Here is a 19,477-nt window from a genome sequence, read left to right on the forward strand (position 1 = left end):
GGTCCCTCCCCTGTCCCTCACAGTTCAGGCATCGCAGCAACCCATGTCGTGATGACCCCTCCTGATCAGAGTTTTGACCCACAAGATCACTGCCGTTTAGACTGTTTTCCAGTTGGTGGGAGGCCAGGGTGCCATGTGCAATACAGTAGCCTTAGCCACACATGGCCATTGAGACTCGGATGTGGCTAGTCTGATGGCGACTTGCTCTAAGTGGAAACACACACCAGATTTTAAAGATTTAGTGTGAAAAAAGAATGTCAAATAGCTTATTAATAATTGTGTTGTATTGATTACATGATGACGTGATAATGTTTTGGAGGTATTGGGTTAAATAAAATGTATTATTAAAATTAATTTCACCTGATTCTTTTTACTTTTTTAAAATGTGGCCACTAGAAAAAAATGTTTAGTGTGGCTCCTGTTGTATTTCTGTTGGACAGCACTGATCTAAAGAGATTATTACTGAGCCACAGGCACTAACCTAGTTACTTCTGTTTTATTTCTCACTCTCTTCTTACAAGGTTCCAGGGCAGCAGGGCTGGCCGTGGCTGTATCCATCAGTTTCCAAGAAGAAAACAGCAACCACTCTAGATATTTCAAAATGAAAGGGATTTAATGTAGGGAATTAGGTTACCAAATTGTTAGAAAGACTGGAAGCGCAAAGGGGAAGGTAGTGTTTCCAGAAATCCAGAACTGCAGAAAGGTGCTCACCCCCCACCCAACCCATAGGAGCCGGTGCTCATGGGAGCCTGCGCCACTACCCCTGCACTGTCGTTCAGCAGCTCCAAGAGCTCGTGGTCATGTGCTGGCTGCACCCGGCCAGGAGCCTACTCACCTCTAGCTGCTGTGGGGGGCCTGGAACTGTTGGTACTACCAGAGGAGCCACCAGTCACCCTCTGCTGTCACGGGGCTGGAGTCACTGACACTGTTGTTGGGAGAGGGACTGCCAGAAACATGGTGGCGTCTATCTTCTCAGACTTTCTGATCCCTGTGAATGTCTCCAGTCGGCAGACCTAAGTAGAATTCACCTGGCAAGGGAGTCTGCAAAATGTAGTCAGCACGCTTCCAGCTCTGGTGGGGAGAGTAGGGTGAGGCACAGGGGCCTTCCACAGAATCTGTTCTGGAAGAGGAAACTGGTAAATGGAATTGCATGTGCTGGAAGGAATGTACTGAATGGGAATGAATTACTGATAGGGACACAGAAAACTAGGATAGCAATAAAAATTTTAAAATAAGTCAACTATAAACTCTAGGAAAAACAAAAAGCTATGAAATAGACGAGATATAATCAGAGTGCACTATGTGATTCGGCTGTGAGCAATGTTTCTATGGTCATAATAATATAAATTCTGAATGTTAATTTACCGAAAATGATGTATAATTTTATTGGGGTGATGGGGCAGGTGGGAGGGTGCAGGTGAAAGAGGTGGTGAATTGGAGCTCTAAATTTTCAGCCCCCATGGCAGTAATTTAACATATAAATTCAAACCTGAAGGAGAAAATCAAGAAATAGCAGTACAAGTTGGTTAATTATATGTTTGAAAGTGAATCCTCAAAGAAAAAACTAAATAGTTAAAACAGAGAGTAGGAATCTGGATTGGGGAGTAGGGCAATGGCCCCGCTGTTCAGGGTGATAAGCGCTGGGGAATTATAGAATGTGCTTTAATGATGTACATATATTCCTTTGAAAAACATAAAATTCAAAAAGAAATTTTTAATTTCATAAGTAAGGAAAACTTCCGCCTCCCCCAAAGCCCTCTACTTCTCATACAGCATTCATTGTATACACAAATTTATGGTAATGTTGAAAAGAAAATGCCATTACTGTCAGAGTAAAGCAATGCTTGACAGCACTGAGTGGCATGATTTATTTATGGAAGGAAAAGTTGACTGAGCAAGAACCAATAATTACCTTTACTCAGTATTCTTTACCATAAATCCATATAAGTCTAGTCATTCTTTGGATGAGCAATTATGGTTTCAAATACTGTTTTGGAAGGATATATGGAGCATGTTGTTTCAGTCTGTCAGCCATGTCAAGGTTGTTAGTAAGATAACTTTGAAATCTGTGTTAATTCTTCGAAGCCAAATTGTATCTGGACAGAAACATTTACTGCTCACCAAATATCCACCTTGATGTAGTCAGGTAGGGCCAGGTGGCATTCTAGCCAATAGGCTATGAGTGGAAGTGATTTGTGTCCCTTCTGAGCCAGAGCACTTGGAGGCCAGTAGAATGGAGGCCAGTGCTCAACCTTTCATCCCTGTCCTTTCCAACCCTGGTGAGTGTTGAGAAGAATGTTACAAGACAGCGGCAGCATCTCGGGTTGCTGAGTCACCACATGGAGGAAGCTTACCCTAAGAGTTGCCTATCATTCAGTGGACCTTGAGTGGTTGAGAAATCAACTCTTATTGTTTTAAACCTCTAAGATTTTGGCATGTATAGCTTACTGAAACATAACTCAATCTATCCTGACACAATGTTCTCTTGTTTCACTCACTATATATAATTTTAATATGTGCTATTTGTAGACATCACTTACTAATCCACCATCATAAATCCATCAATGGGTGTATTTAAGCCATGATTCCAATAGGAGCAATGGGTTTATGCTGAGTCCTGTGTACTCCCTTGCTCAAGTCTCCTAAAATGACTTTCTTTGAGGCCATTATTGGGACAGGGAAATGCAACAGGTGGCCACATAACAGATCTTTTCTCTGTGTGAAGTTAACTCAGCTTTGAGGGAATTGAACCCACAACCAAATAGCCATCATGCTCTGGCTAACTGACAACTCACAAAGGAAACAGAATGAAAAAGGTTAGACTGTTTAGACCGAGTCAAACATTTCAATCAATCAATCAATAACATTAATTCAAAGCCTGCTGGGTTCAGTGTGTTGAGCCTTGTATCATGCGAGCCTGAAAATGAGTGGGAGACATTGATTTTCCCCAACATAGGAAAGAAGAGTCACCATGGGAAAACAATGATAAACATTTCCATAAGACAGCATCTCAACAAAGACACAATAATATACTTCAAATTTCACGATTGTGCTGAGGCCAATAGAGGAGACTGGAGAAATCACTTGGTGGAGGACTCACGGGGATGGTGTTTCAAGCTGGGCTTGTAAGAGGCAAAGACAAGTATTAGTAGAAAGGTGAACAGAACACACACCAGATGAAGACAGTGGCACAGAAAGAGGTTCAGGAAAGAGCAGGTACTGTGAGGAAGATCAGATCAGCATGGATGGAGTGAGAGTTCCTGTAGGGGATAAAAAAATCGCATGGGGTCAGGGACACATTAGTGAGGGACCTTGAAGTCAGTGATGTAAATATTTAAGGAGAACTGTTTGATATAAAATGATGTGGAAAAGAGAGAGATTATAGAGGTGGGGAAAGAAGACCAACTAGGGTTTAGTGCACTGATTCAACTATGAAATTATGCATTGGGGTAGGGGTTTGGGGTTTGGAAAGGAAGGGGAAAATCCGAAAGAAAGACTCATAAGGATTTGAAAATGGATTAGATGCGAGGGTGAAATGGGAGAGAGACCATATGACTGATTCCAAGTTTCCAAGCTTGGCCCAATGGAAGGGTGTCTGCTTTGGGGTAAATGAGGAGCTTCCAGATCCAACACCAGGATTTTCCTATAATCCCAGGGGGAAGGACAAATTAGACCACAGCAAGAGCTACAAGCGAGCAGGTAGGGAAGATAACGACCCTAATCTGTTAGCTTTTTGAGGCCAATGATCACGTGTTTACTTATCTTTGTGCCCTCCTCATTCATCTAATACAAGGACTGGACCCTGGAACCAATCAAAGAATAATTATTAAATGAGAGAACAGATCGATTCAAAATGATTGAGCTTTCCTGTATACCAGAGACGTCAGCATGATCTATAACTTTCCACTACACACCTCAGGGGTTGAGGTCTCTATTCAGGAATCACCAACGGATTTCTCATGAGAAACTGACTCTGAGTGGCAAAGGAGCCAGGTTTACCAACACCGAGCTCGTAATAAAACCGTGGGCAGCAAAGGGAAGTTGTGATTCAGGATAGATGGTTAACCGTCTCCTGGCCAATTAACCGGGCACTGGTCTGAGTCCTGGGCACGGGGCCAAAAGACCGAAGGGATGCTCCCCTGCCACCACAGTGGAGCATAAGTGCAGACTCTAACACCCATGTGACTGGTGGCTCGACGTGCTGGGTTGGCCATTGTAGAAGCATGAGAAGCTACAGTACCCAGAAGATCAAAGATGGGTGACAACATGCCGGCAACTTGGAAGAGCAGCGTCAAGGCTGCAGCCCTGTCACGGTTTTATAGAGACCATTGGAGCATATTTATTCATAAATTCACTTAAGAATTCTTCCGCGATCTCCCAGAAGTACTTGAAGACATGGGAAGTACTGCAGGGAGCTGAGGTCTGAACGTCAGTAAACAGAGGCCACATCAGACATAGTCAGGGCATAATCAGAGCCTTTGCCCAGAGTTCATGAGACTGTAAGGGTGGCACCAAAGCTAGTGCCAGCTGTGAACATTTGAAGGTGCATCCAGACAAGAGGGGCCACTGCTGGCCTGGGAAAGGGGAAGCCAGTCAAAGGTTCTGGTCAATAAAATGTACCCCATATGTTGTATACCAATTCCTTGCTATAGTAAAAAAGAAATTTGCAAGGAATTGGTAGACAGTTAACTGCCCTACACAGAAACTATTGTACAGACTTCTGCTCCACTGAACTTTGACCTCACAGCATACCTTGCACTTTCCCACTGGTACCTAACCACCCTCCACTCTCTGCCTCTTCTTTACCAAGAGAGCCTCTGCTCTGTTCTGTGTGGTAATGCGCACGGCTAGTGCTTCCAGCTGGTGTGGGTGGGGGGAGGCCACGTAATACACTTCTGGGAGGAGGCAGAAGTCTCTGGGTGATGCTTCACTGGGGGCTTCCTTGCCCTTTCTCCTTCCCCTTATTCTTGCACAGAATGGAGGCCCCCAAGCGAAGATGGAGTGACCGGCCATCTTGTGAATACAAGGCTAAAAATCACAAAAACCATGCAGACTCAAGCCACGTGCCCAGGAGAGCTAAGCAGAAAGACAGAAGGAGATTAGGGCCCCAATGGGGTCGAGGAGCCACTATAGCAATCCTGGGTTGCCTACCTCGAGACGTCAGACGATGAGAGAAAAATAACGTTCCAATCGAGTTAAGCCACCCCCAGGGCTTCCATCACTTGTAGCCAACACAGCCCCTAACTGACCCACTGCTTCTGCACCTTTGCTCAAGCAGCTCCCCCACTGAAGGGCTCTGTTCCCTCTTCTCAACTGATCATTCCTTTATACCCCACCGCAAACCCCGCCTCCCTCCCAGGCCCTCTCTGCAGAAGCGACCCCTCTCTCAGATCCCTCCTCATCTGGCTCTGCACTCTTCGCTGGTTGTGTCACATGAGTGGCGTTTCTACCTCCCTGTATTTCCAGTTAACTTATCCTCACGATGAACACGATGCATCTTCTCAACTACTTTGTAATGTTCTGATGGCAGAGACCATGGCTGACCTGTTGCTTTTTGAAGTTTTGTTTTTAACTTCCACAGAATCTTTGCCCTCAGTAGAACCTGGTTCCTACTGAGTGCTTCCCTTCTCAAATGTTGGGTTAGAAAAGCAATCTAATCCTTGTTTATGCAGTGTGGACGGTGAGGGCAAGAGTGGGAAACTTGTTCAAAATCTTTTTAAAATGTAATTCCGGAGGACTTTTGCATTAAAGTTCATGGGCTATTTGGTCTCAATTTCAAATTTATAGTACACTAATCGTGATTCATTCAGCATCATAATGCCAGACCGGCCCACACACATAGCACCAGACACAGCCAACTACTCCCAGAGCTGCTGGAAAACGCCAGCTCTGGAGGTTCCTTTATTTGAGCATTCCTGACTATTACCAAGGAAATGCTGAGTGACTCATCCTGTCCAACACCTCCACCTCTGCATCCTGTGCCAGGTCCATCTGGCTTCCTATGGCCAAAATAGCATCCTGGGAGGACTGTCCGACAATGCACCAGAATGCAGAGATGGAATGGTGAAGCCTTTTCAGAGGCTCTTGGATGATTTTCTGCAACAGAAAAGAGCAGTTCTTTCCTGAACCAGAATCCTTTGTTGACCCCATGGACTAAAGTTTCCCACGCCACCCCATCTGCCCCCACCCGGTCCATTCCAATTCATTATTTTCCGGTAGCGGTAAACTATGCCGGATGTCCAGGAAATGTATTGTTCAAGAACTTCAGCTTGTCTCCTCGGCTGGTCCTCTCCAAGGTGGAATGGATCGCCACAAGGCAGCTTGCTGAAGTAGGCACCTCTGATGTGTCTGCAGCTGCACAGGTCATTGATTCTAATTTCCACGCTGTTGCGCGACTGAGGAAAATTCTACCAGGGTCCCAGGGTCTGTCAGTGCACAGTCAGCCCAGGCAAGTGCTGCAGCAACTCACACACACCCAGGTGCGGAACAGAGCAGGCTCCGGCCTCACGACGTCGGCCGGGTGCAGATTAAGCCACAGAAACCTGCCTTTGACTCATCCCTGTTTCCCCACCACACTGCGTTTAAATTTGGACTCACGCGGGTCCTGCATTCAAAAGGTCTCAGCGTTTTTCCCTACCTGGCCCTGCAACCGGTTTCCCCAATCCCGGGAGCCTTGGGAGGCGGGGCAGACCAGCCAGATGGCCACTAGGGGGCTCCCTACTAGCATCTGTCAGAGCCAGAGGGCTCAGTCCCTGGAGTTTTTTGGTATATTCGACACGATTTGTCAAAGTGTTTATTTTCTCCTTCCGTAAAGATTTGGAAAGCAATAATAAAGTAGCAGACGTCAAGTGAGGAGGAACCTCCATTGTTTTTTTTCCGTTTGCTTTTGGAAAGAAACTGAATTTAGCATTGACCCTTAGTGTGGAACTGGGGTGGGGGTGGGGGTGGGGGTGGGGGACAGCAAGGCACCCGTGGCACACCTCCAGAAACCCCCCAGCAGGGCCCGCTGATCCCACAGACGTAGGGCACAGAGTATCTCTGTCCCTGTAGAGGCAGGAATCTTGTTAGAGCTACCCAAAAACAGTATTTCAGAAGGAAAGTCTCGGTATCCTTCTTTTTTATTGAAATTCACATGCAGTTTTGAGAAAATGCTGAGAGATCTCATGTATGCTTTACCCACTTTCCCACAATGGTAACATCTTTCACAGCTTTAGTACAATATAACAACCAGGATTGGGGCCAGCCCCATGGAATAGCAGTTAAATTCCTGTGCTTCGCTTCAGTGACCCTGGGGTCACTGGTTTGGATCCTGGACACGGACCCAGCACCACTCATCAAGCTGTGGCAGCATCCCACAAAGAACTAGAATAACCTACAACCAGGATATGCAACTATGTATGGGGGCTTTGGGGAGAAAAAAGAAAAAAGAAAAAAGAGGAAGATTGGCAACAGATGTGAGCTCAGGGCCAATCTTCCTCAGCAAAAAGTACACTTAAAAAAAAAAAGCAACAGGATACTGACCCTGATACAACCCATTGATCTTATTTAGATTTCCCCAATGTTACTTGTACTCCTGTGTGTGTAGTACTACGCAATTTTATCGCCTGTAGGTTCATACATCCACCACAGTCAAGACACTAAACATTTCCGCCACCACAAGGATTCCTCGTGTTGCCTTTTTACAACCACCTCTCTCCCAAGACCGTGGCAACCACTAATCTGTCCTCTGTTCCTAAAATTTTGTCATTTCAAAAATGTTATATGAATGAAATAGTACAGTATGCACATTGCCAGGATTAGACTTTTGTTTGGACTCAGCAGCATTCCCTAGAGAGGCAAGTCACAGTGGGTCTGCGCCCTGCCCTGTGCTTGACCTTCACCTGTCCAAGTGCATCTGGCTGACTGAAGATTTGGCTGTTAAAGAAAACGGCTATGAACCGTTGGGCAGTGTTTTTAGCACTGCTGGCTAATGATGCTGAACGTTTTCTTGAGCTCACTTCCTAACTGTCTACCCTCTACAGTGAAATATCTCTTCATCTCATATGCCCATTTTCTAACTGGATTGTTCTTGTTTTGACTGTTAGGTTTGAGAGTTCTTTATGTATTCTGGATACTACTTCTTTGTCAGGTATTTGGTTTGAAAATATTCTTTCCCAGTCTGTAGCTTGTCTTTACATCCTCTTCACTGGACTCTCACATAGCAAAAGGTTTTCATTTTAGTGAAGTCCCATAGATCAACTTTTCCTTTCATAGACCATGCTTTTAATGTCAACTCTAAAAAGTCATTGCCTGGCCCTAGATCCTGAACATTCCATCCAACTTTTTTCTCAAAGGTTTATGGTTTTATATTTAAGTCCAGGATCTATTTTGAGTTAATTTTCCTATAAGGTGTGAGGTTTAGGTCAAAGTCAACTTTTTTTTTTTTTGCCAATTTTGTCCAATTGTTCCAGCACAATTTGTTGAAAAGCTATCCTTCCCCCATTGTGTTGCTTTTGTACCTTTTTCAAAAAACCACTTGGACATATTTATGTGGGTCGAATTCCGGATTCTCTATTTTGGTCCATTAATCTAGATGTCTATCCCTCCCCCCGATACCTCTCGGTCTTGGTTACAGTAGCTATGCAATCAGACTTACTATCAGACAGACTGAGTCCCTCCTCTTTATTCTTCTTTGTCAAGACTGTTTTATCTATTCTGGGTCCTGTGCCTTTCCATGTAAATTTTTTAATAAGCTTGTTCACTTCTATGATAAATTACTTTGCTGATTTTTATGGGGATCCCATTAAAACTATAAATCAGTTTGAGTAGAATTCACATCTTTATTATGTTGAGTCTTTCAATCCATCAACTGCTTTCTTTCATTAGCCTTCTCCAATTTTCAGCCTACAGATCCCACACATATTTTGTTACAGTTATCTGTAAGCGTTTCATTTTCTTTCAAATGATTGTAAATAATATCATGCTTTTTTAAAAATTATTTTATTGAGGTCATATTGGTTTATAACACTGTGTAATTTCAGGTGTATGTTATTATCTGTCAGCTTCTGTATAGACTGCATCTTGCTCACCCCTAGTAGTCCAGTTTTTATCCATCACCATACATATGTGCCCGTTTACCCCTTTCACCTAGCCCCCACTCCCTTCCCCTCTGGTAACAACTAAACTGTTCTCTTTGTCCATATGTGGTTATCTTCCACATGAGTGAAATCATACAGTGTCATCTATCTCTGTCTGGCTTATTTAGCTTAACGTAATATCCTCAAAGCCCATCCATGTTGTTGCAAATGGGACAATTTTGCCTATTTTTATGGCTGAGTAGTATTATATTGTGTATAAATACCACATCTTCTTTATCCATTCATCAGTTGATGGGCACTTGGGCTGCTTCCACATCTTGACCATTGTGAATAACGCTGCAATGAACATATGGGTGCGTAAGTCTCTTTGAATTGTTGGTTTCAAGTTCTTTGGATAAATATCCAGTAGTGGGATAGCTGGGTCATATGGTATGTCTATTTTTAATTTTTTAAGAAATCTCCATACTGTTTTCCACAGTGCCTGCACCACTTTGCATTCCCACCAGCAGTGTATGAGGGTCCCCTTTTCTCCACATCCTCTCCAACATTTGTTACTTCTTATATTGTTAATTATAGCCATTCTGACAGTTGTAAGGTGATATCTCATTGTAGTTTTGATTTGCACTTCCCTAATAATTAGTGATGTTGAACATCTTTTGATATTGTGCTTTTAAGTTCAGTTTACACATGTTCGTTGCTAGTATGTAGAAATGTGATTCATTTTTGTGTGTTGATCTTATATCTGGTGACCTTGATAAATCACTTATTTGTTCTAGGAGTTTGTTTTTTTGTGGATTCCCTGGGAATTCCTACATAGACAATTATGTCATCTGCAAATAGACAGTTTCTTCTTTTCAGTTTTATTCCTTTCCCTCCTTTTTCTTGCCTTATTCCAGTGGCTAGAACGCCCAGTACTATGCTGAATAAGAGTCGTGAGAGCAGACGTCTTTGCCTTATTTCTGATCTTCGAGGGAAAGCATTGTCTTTCACCACTTAGTGTGATGTAGGCTGTGGGTTTTTTTGTAGATGTTCTTTCTCAAGTTGTGGTAATTCACCTCCATTCCTAACTTGCTAAGAGTTTTTGTCATAAAATGGGGCTGGATTTTGTCAAATTATTTTGTTACGTCGATTGACATGATCCTATGATTTTTGATTATGACATGATAGATTACATTGATTAATTTTCAAATGTTGAGCCAGCCTTGCATAGCTGGAATAAATCCCACTTGGTCATGGTACATAATCTCTTTTATACAATGTCAGATTCAGTTTGCTAATATTTTGTTGAGAATTTTTACATCTAAGTTCATGAAAGATAGTGGTCTGTAGTTTTCTTTCCTTTGTACTGTCTCTCTGGTTTTGGTATCAGGAAAATACTGCCCTCAAAAAATGAGTTACAAAGTGTTCCCTTCTCTTGTGTTTTCTCCAAGGGATTGTATAAAATGGTTTTAATTCTTTAGTTTTTCTGTCGAACTCTTCAACACGCAGGAGAGAGTTAAAGTTGCAGACCTGAGACGGTGATCCTTGTCAAGGTCAGTTGATGTCTGGTAACTTGGATGGTAAATAGCTCCCTACAGTGATATACCACATTCCCTAAATGCTGGGAGTGGCTCACCGTACCTAAACTGTTAGTGTGATGTGGCTCATGCTGAACCACCGCTTTCCTTCTGGCATCTGGAATTTCAGTGACTGTGTCATTCACGCAGGCAGTGTATGCCTAAATGAGCAACCCCGGATAAAAACCCTGGACTCCTGGGCTCAGGCGAGTGTCCCTGGGAGACGGTAATTCACACGTGTTGTCACACCTCTTTGCTGGAGGAATTAAGAACTGTTTAATTCCACTGGGAAATGACTCTTAGAAGCTTCCACCTGGTTTCCTCAGGACTTTGCCCCATGTGTCTGTCCCTTTGCTGATTTTACTCCGTACTCTTTTGCTGTAATAAATCTTAACCATGCGTATAATATGCTGAGTCCTATGAATCCTGCTAGTGAGCCAACAGACCTGGGAGCAGCCTTGGGGACCCCCAAGACATGCTGTGAAACCATCTGGGCCAAAGGATTTCTTTTTTAGGATGGTTTTAATTGCAAATTCAATTTATTTAATGGTTATAGGTGTCTTCAGATTATCTATTTTATCTTGGTTGAGTTTCAATAGTTTGCTTTCAAGGAAATGATGCATTTCTGCCTGGTTTTCAAATTTATGAACATAAAGTTGTTCATAGCATTCCCTTGTTATCTTTTCAATGGCTGCAGTGTCTCTATTTCATTCCTGACATTGGTGATTGGTATCTTCACCCTTTTAATTTTTGTCAGTCTTACTAGAGGTTTTTTAATTTCATCATTTTTTTCCAAAGAACTAGCTTTTTGTTCATAGATTTTTCTCTATTATTTTCCCATTTTCCATTTCATTGATTCCTCTTCTATATTACTTCCTTCATTGTGTTTGCTCTGGGTTTATGTTGCTATTTTGTTCTAATTTCTTGAAGTAGGAATGTAGATTATTAACCCGAAATCTTTCCTTATTTCTAATGTAATTATTTAGTGCTTTAATTTCCCTATCAGCTCTGTGTTAGCTGCCTCTCACATTTTGTGGCATCTTGTGTTTTCATTTTCATTCAGTTTTGTGTGTTTTCAAATTTCTTTTGAGACATCTGCTTTGAACTATGGATTATTTAAAAGTGTGTTGCTTAATTTTCATGAGTCTAGAGATTTTCCTGTTGTCGTTCTGTTATTGATTCCTACTTTGGTTCCGTTATTGTCAGAGAATTTCAATTCTTTTCAATTTGCTGAAGTTTGTTTTACAGCCCAGGATGTGACAGAGCTTGGTGAATGTTCTGTGGGAGTTGAAAGGAGTCTGTATTCTGCAGTTGTTGGATGGAGTGCTTTATATATGCCAATGAAATTCAGCTGGTCAATAGTTCTACCTACGTACTGTCTGGACGTCCTATACACTTACTGATTTTCTGGGTAGTCGTTCCATCAGTTGCTGAGAAGGTGTCATTGAAGTCTCAAACTATAATCGTGGATTAGTCTATTTCTCCTTTCAGCTCTGTCAGTTTTGATTTGTGTATTTCGAGGCTCTGTTTTTGGTGCATGCATGTTTAGGATCATTATGTCTTCCTGGTGGATTGATCATTTTATCGTTATGTAATGTACTTCTTTTTCTCTTCTAATTTTCTTTGCTCTGAAGTCTACTTTTTAGATACTCGTGTAATCACTCCTGATTTCTTTATTATTGTTTTCATGATTTACCTTTCCCTATCATTTTACTTTCAACACATGTCACTGAATCTGAAGTGAGTTTCTTGGAAACAACATATAGATAGGTCATATCTTTTTCTTTTATCTATTCTGCCAACCTCTATCTTTTGATTGGTGTATTTAGACCATTTTCTTTTAAAGTAAATGCTGATATATTAGTGTCTAAGTTTGCCATTTAATTATTTCTTTTCTGTTAGTTTCTTTTGTTTCTCTTTTCTTGTCTTCCTGTGGGTTACATGGACACTTTTTAGTCTTCCATCTTGATTTATTTATGGTTTTTTTGAGTGTATCTCCTTGTATAGTTTTCATAGTGGTTGCTCCAGATATTATAATATACATATGTGGTTTATAACAATCCACCACTATCAACATAAACACTGAGTAAGTGTAGTAATTAGTAGTAGTAATTTAGATCCCTAAGCCTTCCTCATTTTCAAATATTGTTGTCTTGAGTATAAGATGGCAGTATAATTTTTGCTTCAGTCCTCAAGGATGATTGATGCAGAGTTCAAGAGTCCCTAACTTCTTCACACTGCAAGTTTGAGGGTTCTGAGAACACACTCACTTATTACACTGACTGCAAGTTCAGGGGATTCCAAGACCATAGGAGTCTTGATAATTTGCTAGAAGGACTTACAAACTCACTGAAGGCTATTATGCTCAGAGTTATGGCTTATTGCAGCAAAAGGATACAGAGTAAAAATCAGCCAAGGGAAGAGGGCATGGGGCAGAGTCCAAGAAAGTTCCATATGTGGAGCTTCCAGTTGTCCTCTGCCAGTGGAGTCATGGACAGCACTAACTTCTCCTGTCAATGATGTGTGACAGTATTCATGAGTATAGCCAACCAGGGAGGCTCGCCTGAGTCTTAGTGTCCAGAGTTTTTCTTGGGACTTGGTTATGGCTGGATGGCTGCCCTTAGTCTCCAGCCCCTCCAGAAGTTGAGTTGACACCAGGTGACCCAAAGCCCCCACCGTAAATCACTGTTAGGATGGACTATCTGATGTGACTCAAGGTCCCCAGATAAACAAAGACACTCTTATAGGTAGGAGATTCCAAAGGCTTAGAGATTACCTCCCTGGAGCCAAGTGCAAAGGCCAGACCTCTCTATAGATAAGGTTAATTCTTTACTATACAATTTTCAAAACTTACGAGGAAAGGACAGTCTACTGTATGTTACCTGTATTTCTACTCTTTCCATTATCTCCCTTTCCTTCCTGTTGATTCATGATTCTTTTTTTAATCATTTTTGTTTGAAAATGTCCTTTAGCCAATCTTTAAGGATTGGTACAATAGCAGCAAATTCTTTTAGTTTTCCTCTGTCTCAGAATGTCTTTTTTCCTCTTCATTCCTGAAATATGGTTTTACTAGATAAAGAATCTGTGGTTGACAGTTCTTTTCATTCAGCACTTGAGAAATATTATGCCACTTCCTTCTGGCCTCCAAGGTTTCTGAAGAGAAGCTCACTCTCATTTGAATTGGTGTTCTATAGATAATGTGTTGTTTATCTCTGGCTGCTTTCAAGATTTTTCCTTTGTCTTTAGTTTTCAAAAGTTTCCTTATGATATGTCTTGGCATAGATTTCTTTTGGCTTATCCCGTTTGGGATTTTCTCGTCTTTGTGGATCTGTTATTTTGTGTCTTTTGCCAAATTTGGGAAGTTATCAGCTATTATTTCTTCAAAGTCTCTTCCTGCTCACTCTCTTTCTTTTTCTCTTCTCAGACTCCAATGATATAAATGTTGAATCTTTTTGATTTTCCCACAGTGCCTGAGGCTCTGTTCATTTACTTTCAGTTGGTTTTTCTCCCTGTTGTTCACATTGGGTGAATTCTATTGTATGTCCTTGAGATCGCTCATTCCATCTACTCTCAGTGAAGAGTGCTGCCCCTGGCTGCCTAGCGCTGCTGGGACTCCCAATGGCCAGTGGTATTGGGCACACTTACTGCAACCCGAGGGATTCCCATTCGATGTGGGGGAGGAATCAGCCTGCCTGGGCTGCCTTCCAGTGCTAGCTTGGAGTTGGGAAATGCCATTCTGGGTGGCCTTCATCTGTTGGTTGCAGGGGATGTAAGATGCCCAGGCTCTATGTTGTTCCTCCAGTCCCAGAATCCTTAACAGGTTTATCTTTTCTTCCAGAGTTTTCCTGTGGTTGTCTCTTGCGTTATTTCCAGGGTTTATAGTTGTGCTTCAGTGAGGATGAGCACTGAGAAAAGGGGACTCAACCAGTCCTTGGAAGCCTACAGAGGGCTAAGCAGGGATGCCCAGAGACCAGATTTAGGATCTATGGGTCAGAAGAGTCAATATATTTGTGCATATATAGGGGCCTGTGCCTATACTTGGAATAATTCTGATTGGGTGGAGAGAGGAATTAGAAGTGACTCAATGGCCAAATAGCACAGCATGACCTGTGGCTACTGGGATAGCTTTGTGGGGCATGAGAACACTGGGGAAAGCTCAGCTTAATGGGAGAGGAGGGCATCACATTTATAGAGTCATGAACTTCAATAACTATTACTATACTTCTTCATCATTTATAAATAGGGAAACTGAGGCTCAGGGAGGTCAGTCAACTGCCTCTAAGAGGGAGAACTGGGCTTTGAAGCCAGATCTGCCTGTCCCTAGAATGCATGCCCCTTCCACTGCACCTCCCCACCCTCTGTGAATGGGTCCAGACCTCTGTCTCTGAGGTGAGGAGGACACGCTTCCCAGCGATGGGGCTAAATTGGCCTTGGTTCTCACTTTCAGGATTCTCTCCCTTCTTCAGACTTGGCAGCAGTGAAGTATCTGGGCTAAAACCAGGGAAGGTGTTTTAACTCCAAGCATGAGAAAACTCTAAAGTTTCTTTAAAAGAGCAGGTGTGAGGTGACCGACCTGAGCCATATTGGCCATGGGTCCCTCTTCTTATCCTGCCCATTGCAGCCTCATCTCTTTAGAGGCACATCCTGGGCCCACTCTGCACATAGCATGGGACTGTCCTCACTGCCCCTCTGCCAGCCTCCCCACTCCTGGTGAGGATTCCTCACCCTTGGTGCAAACAAACACAGGTACATAAATGTGGTTGGAATCAGAAGGAAGCTGGATGAGGTGCGGTTGTCATGAAGAAATGGCTAGATCGGTGTTAACACAGCCTGGTGGGGAAGAAGGATTTGTTTTGTTCCTTGTAGTTAAAGACTGAAAAAGGCTGAAATGCACGGAGACAAACTCTCCTCCATTCTCATCTCCAGTAAGCCCAAATTGAGATATTTATTGGAACTGAATTTAAAATTTTTTTAAATCTCTTTCATCCTAGAGGGAAAAAATTATGTGGAGCTGGTACGCCCTGTAATCATGGCTATAATGAATCTGTGGAAAGTCTGTGCAATTCGAAATGCAACAGACCGGAGCTGTGCTGCTCCTTGGCTTTGCAGCCTTGGCTCCAGAGCAAAGACTGCAGGTTTGAGAGGTGATGATACAGCATAAAACCCAAAGGACATCTTTTGTCAGCTTCTCTGTTACATCATTATCTATAACGTCCTGTGGATGTCACTTTTGGGGGGAAAGTTTTAAAAATCAACTCTCCCAAGTTTGACTATAAATCTTCTGGAAATTAAAGATGAAAAACACATTTCTTTTTCATTGGTCTCATTTGTCTAATAAATGCTCTAGGGACTCACAGCTCAATCAAGGCTTCCAATCTCCTGAAATTAAATTATCTTCCTTTTGTAAGCTAGATAAAAATGATTTAAGTAGCAATAATAATTTCGTTCTTATCTTAGTGTTATTGACTCCATGGCCTTATCATCAGCATTTTTCCTCTCCCATGTTATTTATTTCAAGAACAACCTGGGATTGCTGCAAAAGAACGAGAGATTATTTCACTAGAGAGTATGTTTCCAAAACAGTCATACTCAGTAAATAGAGGGTGCCCCATTTATCTTTCAGAATAAAAGTGTAAACTCGAAGCCAGTGGCCTTCCCTAAATGAAAGTGGATTTAGTTTCCCCCAAATCAGAGCATTCATAATAAATATAGAGCACTGTTACATAAAATGAGATAAACATGCACATTAGAATTACAGAAGAAACATAGAAAAATGTCACCATCCTTTGATGAGGATAATTCATCTTGGTATGTTCCACTTATTTGTTTATTATACAGTCATGAGCCACGTTAACGATGTTTCAGTCAGCGACCGGCTGCGTATACAAGGGTGGTCTCATAAGATTAGTACCATATAGCCTAGGTGTGTAGTACATTATACCATCTAGATTTGTGTAAGGACACTCTATGATGTTTGCACACCAACAAAATCACTGACATATTTCTCAGAATGTATCCCTGTTGTTAAGCGACATATGACTGTACTTACACAAACCTAGAAGATACAATCTACTACACACCTAGGCTGTATGGTATTAATATTATACCATCACCGTCACATATGTGGTCTGTGGGTGACCAAAACGTCCTTATGTGGCACATGACTGTACACTCTATGATGTTCACCCAGTGACGAAATTGCCTAACAACGCATTTCTCAGAATGTATCCCCATTGTTAAGCAACACATGACTGTACAAACATTTATTTAACTAGACACAAGGCCAGCCTCTGTGGATAAAAAGATGAATAACCCAGAGGCTTGGAACTCACACACTTTACAGATGGAGAAGTACACGTATTAATAAATAATGTTGACATAGTATGTAAATGCTATAGTTGAGATATATAACTGGGCCCTAAGTGGGAGGGAGTTTGGTATGGGGGCAAACCTGGAATGACATATATTCCAAAGTGTCACTGTTCAATAGAAGTTTTTGTGATGATTGAAATGTTTAATCGCTACACTGTCTGATATGATAGCCACTTAGCCACATGCGGCTATTAAAAACTAGAAATTTTTAGTTTTATTTCATTATGATTAGTTTAACAGACACGTGCAGCTAGCAGCTACCATATTGGATAGCATAATTCTAAGGCACTGTTCTCAAGCCTTTAGTCTAGATCATAACCACCTAAAGATCTTCTCAATTCCGATTCACTAGGTCTGGTGTGGGTCCCAAGAATTTGCGTTCTTATAAGATTTTGATACTGTTGGTACACTGACCTCACTTTGAGAAGCACTGTTCTAAAGGACTCAAGTCCTTGGAGGTCAGCATAGGGCCAACATCTGCCCTTTACCAGGTAGACTTACTGTGAAGTAAATGAAGTCAGCTCCAGGGCCCTCACTTCCACAGCCCCTTCCAAGACCACAGAGGGGCCTCAGCAACGTGTTCACATGGTCAAAATTTGTAAAACCAGGGATTGGTTAAGACCACTATCTTCCACTCTGACAAACTCTCCATCACACTTGCCCTCCTGTTGGGTGATGTGGAGGGGCCGACAGCACTTTGGGGACAGTGCTAAAGGGAGACGGAACTGGGCATCCATTGCTTGGCTAAGTAGGGTATATTTTTTGTGGTTTCCAGTCACTTGCATGTATAAAGTTACTGAAGGTAGTTCTGATGTAGGAATTACATCCAGGAATGTTCCCACCACTCACTTTACTGACTCACCAGCACTGAGTAGAAGGTTCAGGACTGGAAGTCATTGTCTCACAGAGACTGCATAGCACCAAACAGAAGTATGCAAGTCATGGGGGAGAAACAAGACTCGAAATGGAATCTGTGGAAAATGTTTCCAGTCATCAGATATTTATAATTGTAAGTGGAGGATTCAGTTCATATAGGCACGTAGTCAAAATGGAAGTTCTCTCCTATAGAAATATATTTAATGACTCAGCTAATATAATTATAAACAAACCATTTCCTTTTTCCCTTTTTGAAAAGAGAAAAATATTTTAGATAGAGCTTGAAGACACCGTTTTACCTGCAATTTGGCAAGTAGTTTTGGAATGTATCTATAAAAGAAGTGAAAAATTAAAGAGTACCAATTTGGATATAGAAAAGGGGTATTTATTTTGGCCATCATTAAATTTATTTATTAAAAAGCTAAGAGAAAAATCCAGCGAAAAATTAATGGAATATACAACAAAAGCCATCAAGATAAGTGATGTAATCAGCAGGAATTAGTCACATTTTGAGAAGTGAGTTGTAGTAAAAAACCTTTTTCTTTATATTAAACCAAAAGTAGTAATTCATTAAGAAGAAGTGATACATTTTGAATGGAAGTAAAGAATAGGCTCTTTGGGTTGTTTAATATTCCAGTCAATGAAGAAGAATAAGTTCTCTGAGCAAAATGGGAAAATATTTAACTCTCACTGGTTTGGTACAAACCACTGATTATCAACAACAATAACCTAAACTCAAAAGAAGCCACAAGGGGGGCTGGCCCCATGGCCGAGTGGCTAAGTTCGCGCGCTCCGCTGCAGGCAGCCCAGTGTTTCATTGGTTCAAATCCTGGGCGCAGACGTGGCACCACTCATCAAACCACGCTGAGGCGGCGTCCCACATGCCACAACTAGAAGGACCCACAACGAAGAATATACAACTATGTACTGGAGGGCTTTGGGGAGAAAAAGGAAAAGAAATAAAATCTTTAAAAAAAAAGAAGAAGAAGCCACAAAGGCCTTGATGACAAAATGGTTTACAAGTAATGCCAACTCAAAGATTTTTTTAGAGATTAGCCCATGTACAAGACAAGTTGAAAAGTCCTTAAATCTTATAGCTATTATATGAAAGAAGCTCAATAGATGTTTTCCCAAATTTGACAATAATTCTAAAAATTAACCAGTAACAAATTGGAAAATTAAATAGTCATTTTTTGTAAACAATCAATAATTCAAAAGACTTCAATTAACAATGCTAGAGGAAACATTAAGTTATCTTTCTAGTTTCTTTGCAAGAAAATATTACAAAATTGCCATCTGAAGAGAGTAAAGCCAAAAACATCTAGGAGATTTTATAAGGACATGAGGACACGTGCAGACTGAAAGTGAAGGGGTGGAAAAAGATATCCCAAGCCAATGGAAATCAAAAGAAAGCTGGAGTAGCTATGCTTATATTAGACAAACAGACTTTAAAACAAAAGCTGTAATAAGAGATCAAAAAAAGGGTACTACATAATGATGAAAGCATCAACTCAACAAGAAGATGTAACATTTATAATAGTTACACATGCAACATAGGAGCACTTAAATAGAGAAAGCAAATATTAATAGACCTAA

The sequence above is a fragment of the Equus przewalskii genome, chromosome 19 (genome assembly GCF_037783145.1).
Source record: "Equus przewalskii isolate Varuska chromosome 19, EquPr2, whole genome shotgun sequence".
In the NCBI taxonomy this organism is placed as follows: Eukaryota; Metazoa; Chordata; class Mammalia; order Perissodactyla; family Equidae; genus Equus; species Equus przewalskii.